This window comes from Carassius auratus, unplaced genomic scaffold, assembly GCF_003368295.1.
Source record: "Carassius auratus strain Wakin unplaced genomic scaffold, ASM336829v1 scaf_tig00217873, whole genome shotgun sequence".
NCBI lineage: Eukaryota > Metazoa > Chordata > Actinopteri > Cypriniformes > Cyprinidae > Carassius > Carassius auratus.
In genome coordinates, this window is record NW_020529283.1 from 24,054 (window position 1) to 33,037 (window position 8,984).

The following is an 8,984-nucleotide window of genomic DNA, read 5'->3' on the forward strand; positions in this document are numbered from 1 at the left end:
CTAAATCGTATATATTTTACAAGTTGCACTATTCGTATGAATTTGTACAAATGACCTACACCTAGCCCCGCCCCTAAACCCACCCATCACTGGGGCCTAGACAAATCGTACAAAATCGTACGAGTGAGGTAGTATGAATTCGTATGAATTAGCCACCTCGTAAAATATGTACAAATTGGTCGTGAGATAGCGTTGGTTCTACAGGTACATGGGTACTTTTGAATGGCTGTCAGTAAAGATAGTCATTATTTAACACTTCCGTTCAAATCTTTGAGGTCAGTAAGATGTTATTATTATTATTATCATCATCATGAACAGTAATAATAGTTAAATATTATTACCACTTAAAATAACTATTTTATAATTAAATAGATTTTAAAATGTAATTTATTGTAATGACATATCAAAATTTTCAGCAGCCATTACTTAAGGCCCCGTCCACACGGAGACGGAGCTTACCCCAATCCGATCTTTTTTTTCCTCGTCTCAAGAAATATCCGCATCCACACGAAACCACAAAATGATGTAGTATACATGCCAGACCAGTATGTGGCGCTGTAATTCTACCACAGAGATACACTAAAAACAGAGAAGAAGACTTGGACTATGCTCGTAAACCTTGCGCGTGGTACACAAACGAACATGGAACAATACATTTATTAAGACAATCGTTCAATGTTTGTTGCTGTTACGTGACGTAGAGCTGTCTGACTAGGGGGGAGACGTGGGCTGATGACGTCATCGTTTCAGAAAATATACGTATTAGCCGTCCAGACGAAAACACAAAGACGGCGTTTTCAAATTTATCCACTCTGGGACCTGGTTTCAAAAAATAGCAGTTTCACCTTGAGAAAACGCCGGATCCGTGTGGACAAAACCCCTATCCGATAAAAAATTTGTGCGTATTCACAGAAACGCGTCTCCTTGTGAACGGGGCCTTAAGTCTTCAGTTTCACATGATCCCTCTGAAATCATTCTAATATTCAGATTTTTCTTCTTTTTTCTTATTCTTCTTTTTATTTATTCGGGAATCTTTGGTGTATAGAAAGTTCAAAAGAAGATATTTTATTTGAAATAGAAATCTTTTGTAGCATTATAGGCCATCTATATTATTACAAACATAAAATAAAAAAAATAACATACTAAAAGGGTAGACTATACTGTTAGCCTGCCAGCCAAAGATTAACTGAAAAAAGAGAAAATGTTTTATTTGAACATTACACCATACATTAAATCAGACATCAAATGCAGTACTGTTTTAGTCCATATAATGGATTTTGGCATGTCAACAGTATTAAACTTACACACACAGAGCAGTGAACACACACACACACTGTGAGCACACACCCGGAGCAGTGGGCAGCCATTTATGCTGCAGCGCCCGGGAGCAGTCGGGGGTTTGATGCCTTGCTCAAGGGCACCTAAGTCTTGGTATTGAAGGTGGAGAGAGAACTCTACATGCACTCCCCCCACCCACAATTCCGTCCGGCCCGAGACTAGTACTCACAACCCTTCGATTGGGAGTCCAACCCTCTAACCAATAGGCCACGACTTCCCCAAAACCTTACATTCACCCATTCACACACACCGACTGTGGTGTGTGCCATTCAAGGCGCCATCCAGCTCGTCGGAGCAGCTGGAGTTAGGTGTCTTGCTCAAGGACACCTCGTCAGGTGGAGCTGGGGATTGAACCACCAACCTTCCGGTTTATAGACAACCTACATGAACCACTGAGCCACTGCCGCCCCTGGTTACAAAGCTAACCAGCCAATCCTCGACCCACTGATGATAGCCAATCAAATACCTTGGAGATATCTCTTCAACCAATGTTGAATTAGAGAAAGATTTTGCTGCAGCAGTTTTTGGAAAACCTGTTTAAAAGAAAATCATAACCTTTGCAATTCTATTTGATGCAGAAATCGCCATTAATATTGATTTCGTCCCAAGAGGCAATTAAAATACACTTTGAACTTTAACTGTGACGGAGTCAAGACCTTACCTGTGTAGTTAATATTTTAAAGTGCCTCCATCACAAGGGTAATTGAATGTAAATTACACACAGTTGCTACTTACCGAAGCAGCAGCCGATTTCCACCTCTGATGGCATAATGTGGAACGATCTTTGACCCGCTACTATTAACCACTGGTTCAGGTTGCTTTCAGATTGATGAGCGTGAGGTAGGAGGTGAGGGGCTTATATCACCGTCTACAGCAATTATATGCAGCCCTTCCTGACAGCCACATCGCCTCTACGAGGTGGAATGTGAGAAGCCTGGACGAGGGCCCAGACAAGGCAAACATGATGCTGGCCAAGGTTCAGACGAACCCCAGAGGGGCGTAGGGGCGGGGGATGTGTGGGGCTATGGGTGTCACATCGTTTGTGGCCAAAAACCGCTAAACCGCAACGCAGACATAATATCCAACCACATGCAGCTCAGGTATAAAGCACGCAATTGTTTCTTGTGCCTCCGTTAAAACTTAAGAAAACAGTTATTGAAAATCAGGATATGACGACAAAGTCTCTTCTAATGGAAAACAGCTGCAAACATGCTGCTTCTCTGCAAAAGTATCACAGAATGTTTTAATGGATTAGTTCAAACAAAAATAACAATTCTGCTATCGGTTAATCACCTTCATGTCTCATGACTTTCTTTCTTTTATGGAACACTAAAGGAGAAATTTAAGGAATTCAGCTGGTTGCTTTTTTCATGCACTAAACAAGTGAACTTTTCAAGTTTCAAAACGGACATACAGTAAATGTGCCACTGAAGCATCAGTGATGTGGTCCATACAACTTATGCTCTATATCTTGGTTCTTATGAAGCCATTTGATACCTTTTTTTTTAGGAACAAACTGAAATTTAAGGTAATATTATCTCTTATTTACATGCTAATTATAGATGTAGAAATGACTTTGACTCTTGGATACTTTTATGACTTTTTCATTTCACAAAACAGATTTGAATGATTCATTCATGAGTTGGACTGATTCAATCTTTAATTTCGACTAAAAGATTCAGTTGCAGTGGTTAACAGTGCACACGAACAAACATGGCAGGTTGAGTTGTGAATTATAGCTTAAATGTTAGTCTTTTATCACATAACGCTTTCATATGACTTCAGAACACCTGGAACTCTGCAAAAAAGTCAGATGAATCACATCTTTTTATTAAACTTTTAAGCTTGAAAGTATGTTATCATGGACTAATTAGACGTAAAAGAACTACTAGTTAAATTCTCCTTCACACAGGTTTAGACCATAAGCAAATAATGACAGAATTTCATTTTTGGGTGAACTATGCCTTTAAAAACTCCAAAGGTCTGAAAACGAGTCAAGCTGTCTTGCACCATCATTTGTAAGCTGTGACAGTTTAAGACCAGTTGAAACCATAGGTTAAGCTTACAGACCAATTTATATTTTTAATGGAGATCACAATGTAACATTGGCGTCAGTTAACTTGATGTGTGCTTTCACCCCATTGTGCAGAACATATATTTATATAAAAGGCAAAGAAAACTGATGAAAACAAACTACTCCCTGAGTTCTGGCAGGGATGTGTCTAATAAGAAGCAAGACCTGTGTTACAAAAACCTTAATGTGAGAATGATAAGAGAAAATATAATTCATCCAAACACTCTGTCCCACACAATTACACACACACACATTTGATTTCCTGTTCTTTCTTGACTCAGTCATCTTTCCTTTTCCCAAAGGGAGGGTCACATTATTGCTCATTACTTATCTGCCTCTCTTTGTTCAACAATTTTGCTGTTTGGCCCAAGAGTCATCCATAGCTCTCTTTCATCCACTGATCTGATGTTTTTCAATTGATTTCATGGAAAAGTTGATATGTTTAAACACCAGATAAGCTAAAATATTGGTCATGAGACCTCAGGCTAACAGAGACCAATGAAGACAGTCATTCCTAAAGCAACATCATTAGGACAGCTGCAATGGGACCCCACTCAGAAGTAGCACATAATGGGTCATGCAGGAAATCACATCCTACTGAGAACTTTTCTCATGTCACACAGTTCTGGTTGTTATGAACGACAGAGTAAAAACATAAGTGGACATATATAGATATTTCATATTCAAAAAGTGTCCATGTCTATTTCTTGTCCTAACTGATTTTAACAAAAATGTCTACATACATACATACATGCATACAGAAATAGGGTATTTTTAATGCCAACAGTAGCACCATTTTCCAAAGAAAATAATCTTTGGCAACACTAATGCCAAAATATTCTCATTTTTATTCAGGACACATTCACTTTTTAGTCTGAGGCCATTTATGGAAAACCAAAATCCCAAAACACCTAACATAAATAAAAATGACAATTAAATTCACATTAATACTAAAGTGAGTGTTCACCAGAGGGAGATTTATTAAAGGAAATTTGACCTCATTATAGACATTAAGGGCCTACAATGAGGGAGCAGAGGGTTAGGTCCATTTACAAAATTAGGAAGACATTAAGTGGCCAATTCATTTGGGTTTAGGGGTATAGATTTCAGGGGGCTTTCTCTGCCCTTTATCAAACAGACATGGCTGAGTTAGCCTAACAACACTGATGAAATGCAGTTGGGGAAAATTACTTTGAAAATGCAGCATGACAAATAACTGAAAAATAACAGCGCTGGCTTTACTTTTCAAATTAATTTGTATTTTCTTAAGAAATGGTGACAGCAGTGTATTGTTTTTTATATTTATTTGCACCAGTTTGCTTCACCTCTCACAAGTATTACATTTGGAGCAGTAACATCTCTCTGAACGTTTAGACCGCTTCATCCAGCTTGTTGCTCTTGGCTGCTTCTATCAGCAAAACAAACTCTGATACAAAGGAAGTCACCCCTAAAATAGCTCAGGCCTGCTTTGGCTTTTTAGACTTGCTGTGTGGCCGAGTGAGGGTCCACAGTCTTCATGAATACCCTTCATGAAGGAAACCCTCTTGAGCGACAGGATTAACCTTTAAATGGACCTTGAAATTTTAATTAACCCTTCTGACAGACGGATTCCTTCAACTATAGACACAATCAGACTTTATGACATTTATAGCCCCCGCCCCCTACTCTCATGTTTAAATGCATCCCTTCATTAAAACAGCTGATAGTTTAAGCATTTGAGATTAGCAGAGGTTAGCTAGCTAGATCCACAAGTGGTTCCTTTCCTGCAACAAATGATAAAAGATCACAGTCAGTCCACAAAAGTCTCCCTCTTTGGACCATGCCTGCTTCTGGATAATCTTTGGACAAACAGAAGCCCACCTTTGACTGGACAAGGAATGTTATCGGGATACGCTCTTCCCCCAGCACAGCAGAATTCCACAGTGAAACGTATATCGACCACACACAGCCCCCTCTGCACCTCCAAGAACAGACCAGACACTATCTGCAGGTCTTTCATCAGCTTACGGCTTGAGTGGCTATTAAGAATTACTCCACAAGTCACGGCTCACTTGATTAAGACAGATAGGCCATCGCAGGAGACTTCATCTGCTATCCAATGAAATTGTTAACTGCATCCTCATGTGCCTTTAACACAATTAGCTGAATTAGCCTTTGCATCATAGCTCATTCCTCCTTAAAACAAGCTGTCTTGTGCATTTTAAAATATAAAGAATATGACTTAATTCTTTAAGAAGAGCTACTGAACAAGGACAACATTTCCCTGTCAAGATCTATTAACATCATCTAACTGAAGTAAGGTGCACATTTTCTTGTTTAAAGTCTCAGTCTGACTATCAGTGTGTTGAAATAAATACCAATGTTAGCAGATATGGTTATATTTTATGATAAGTCACTTACTAACTGGTATAGAATTCAGACTGCATGCCCTGCCTGATACTGAAACTTACGTATTTTGATAGTATGCATGTCCTGGTAAAAAGGCTTTTATTTATTTATTTTTTTTTCATTCTTTTTTTTTTAATTTTTTTTTACTTATTTGGCACATAATATTATTTCAAACAAATTTGTCTAAAATGGGAGCCAACAAAAAAAAGTTCCCTATAAAAACTGATCATACGAGTGTCTACAAATAATAATCTGTAGCTGTTTTATATCCATCAAAATAATTAAGCTGAAAAAGTGTTGTAAAATGAGGATGAGAATGGAAATGCAGAGAAAAGCACGTGGGATTTGATCGACTGGAAGGAAGTCTTAAGATTATTTAGAAAGTTGTGCAAGTTGAAGCCGTGACTTTTACTCAAAACACAATTTTTATTACCGTATTTTTATTATAAAATAAAGAAAAAAAAAAAACATTGCAATACACTGAAGTCATCACGTCTATTCAACCAAGCATGAAACAGGTTACACTGTGGAACCAACAAGTTTACATTAGTGAACATTGTTACTTGAAAAAATAGAAAGCAATAAAGAAAGAAAGAAAAGAAAGCTTGAGAGTTTGATAAATCTAAAGGATATTTTCATCATTTTAAATCCATCATATAATGTATGCTAGCGTCATATATATATGTTCTATATGTCAGATCATGTTTTAGGAAAATAAACAGAAAAATTCAAATGACTAATCTCAGTCTATTCACCAGGATCACAATAACGATAAATAAGAGTGTGTTTTTGATAGATATGGTTTGTTTGTTTAATGAAAGTGACAAAGTCAGTGTTAGATTAGTTTTCGATGCTAAGTACCCTTTGGTTGTTTCAGTAGATGTTTATGTTTGAAAAGCAATTATCATTATTTACTTGGTGACTGACCAGTACAGTAGAACCATTTTAACTGAAGTATAATTATAATAATAGCTAAATAAAAATTTAATTGCAGTCATTTAAATGATCATAACATTGCTTTCTATAGACACTGTATAAAAGAATAAAATTACAAAATCATGTATTTATCTATGAGGTCCAAATGTCAGAGACCACTAAGTAAAAATGATTCTCTTTTTATCCTTTTATGCTTTTCATGTCTTACTCATATAAATATTTAATAATTGTTTTAATAAATTAATTAATTGAAACCCCTGCCATATTTATCGGCTGTTAGAATTTTGGACATTTAGCAAATATTATGTTTTAATCAAATAAAACAAAAAATAAATTGTGTGAAAATAATTCCCATTAATTTTGCCAAACTTTTTTTTGACAAAAAAAAAAAACTCTCAATCATGCATAGCAGCTTGTATACGGAGTGATGCACAAGCTTATGCTTTTAGAAACCATTGGAAAGCCATGCTGATATCTGCCAGGACAGTTAAAGCCAATAATAGAAGGATAGATCCTCCTCGCTCTTTATTCAAGTACTCCCGGGGGTCTGTCTGACTTCCTGTCATTAAAGAGACAGCGCGCCCAACTACCATCTGGGTGACTGACAACCCGGTATCAGCCCGACGTGTGGAGTCCACCTGAACATCTGCAAAATCAGCCAGACGCTACTCGAGCGAGACTGTCCTGCCAGGTGGTTACGTTGTTCGGTGCGAGTGGACCGCGGCTGAACAGAGCAATCTGTGTTGATGTAAATCACGTTTCTGATTGCTAAAGTGGCCAAGGTAATGCTTTTAATAAGACAGGTCTGTTATTGTATAACACGTACTTTACAATCTGGCATCTGAACATCAGACCGAGAACGCAGTTCAGAAAAAAAAAAAAAACACATCTGAGAAGTTTCTCTGTTGTCTTAACAGTTTTAGATGACAACCGAACAGCCGAAGTGCTCCGTGTCAAGAACAGTGCTGATCCCTGTCGGCTTTAGACCCATAAACCATTGTGACATACACATCCAATTTTTAGGTATCACGCACCAAACTTTAAAAACATTGTTTCTTTCCTCTCCGCTGCTCTACTGAAGAACAGCTGTGCATTCACTCCTCTCATAATTGTGTATACAGAAATTGTGATAACTGTGCAATCTTCCATTGTGCAACCTAAAATAACTTACCTTTTGTAACCACTGTGTATAGTTCTCCATGACGTGCTCCAGCTGCTGCATCTTCTGGTTGGAGAAGTCCGCTTCAGGTTGAGGTGCATCCCGTTGAAGTGTGTTGGCATTGTTCGGCGTGCCTGCTTTAAACTCTCGACAAGAGCCTCCATCACCCTCCGGAAGGATAAAAGTGTAGCTACACTGTCCGTGTTGGAGCCGGTGATATTTCCGACCGCTGCTGCTGTTGGCTTTTGCCGTGGAGCTTCTGAGTCCTTCTTCTGCTCCTCTTCTTTGCTCAGCCCCTCCACAGACTGCTACCACCAGCAGCGCGACCAGGGACAAGCAACGGCACACAAACCAACCCCACAACATGGCAGGAGCTGGAGGGGAGGGTGAGGTCATGAAAATCAAAATTCGTTTGAGGGTGCTGTCGGTTCCTTTAGTCCAAAGTCAGGTGGAATCAGTATGAGCAGAGATGTATGGATGACCTGGGGCACGTGGTGATCACATCCGGACTGGACTGTTGCCTGGAGGTCATCATTGATCCTGTCATCCACTTACAATACTCTTCCTGTCTTTATATCAAGTTGGTCTTCTGGGGAAAAACTGAAGTCTTGAGAAACTGTGTCTGGAAGTGCATGTGAAATGCAGCTGTGCAGTTATGAGGAAAGCAAGACTGCGTCCATGAAGATGTTGTCTGGAGTGCTGTCAGATCTGCCCTGGCACTCTCTCTGTCTTTCTCTCTCTATGTTTCCTCTGTGTATGACTGAATGACTTTCCTCTGGGCTTCTAGCATGCTCTGAGCCGGCCCCTCGCAGTGACTGGAGAGGAATGCGTGTGAGTACGTGTGTGTGTGAGTGTGTGAGAGAGAGAGAGAGAGAGAGAGTGAAAAGGAAAGTGAAGCGTAGCAGGACCCCAGTGAAGAGGATGTTCTCAGTGCTTAAGGATCATTTTACAAGCTTTCTGACACTATGTTTGTGTAGAAGCCCTGTCTCCAGTATACTGAACCTTCAGTAATGTGCACACACGGACACACCCACCTGATGAAATGCACTATTTACTGTACATTTGTTCACACAAAAGTTACAATTCCGG

At 39.0% G+C, this 8,984-nt stretch overlaps 1 pseudogene; it reads right to left on the minus strand.

The window, feature by feature from the left end:
* LOC113103922 (angiopoietin-1-like) overlaps positions 1 to 8,921 on the minus strand; it is a 32,668-nt pseudogene extending 23,747 nt beyond the window's left edge.
* Positions 8,922 to 8,984: the final 63 nt, after the last annotated feature.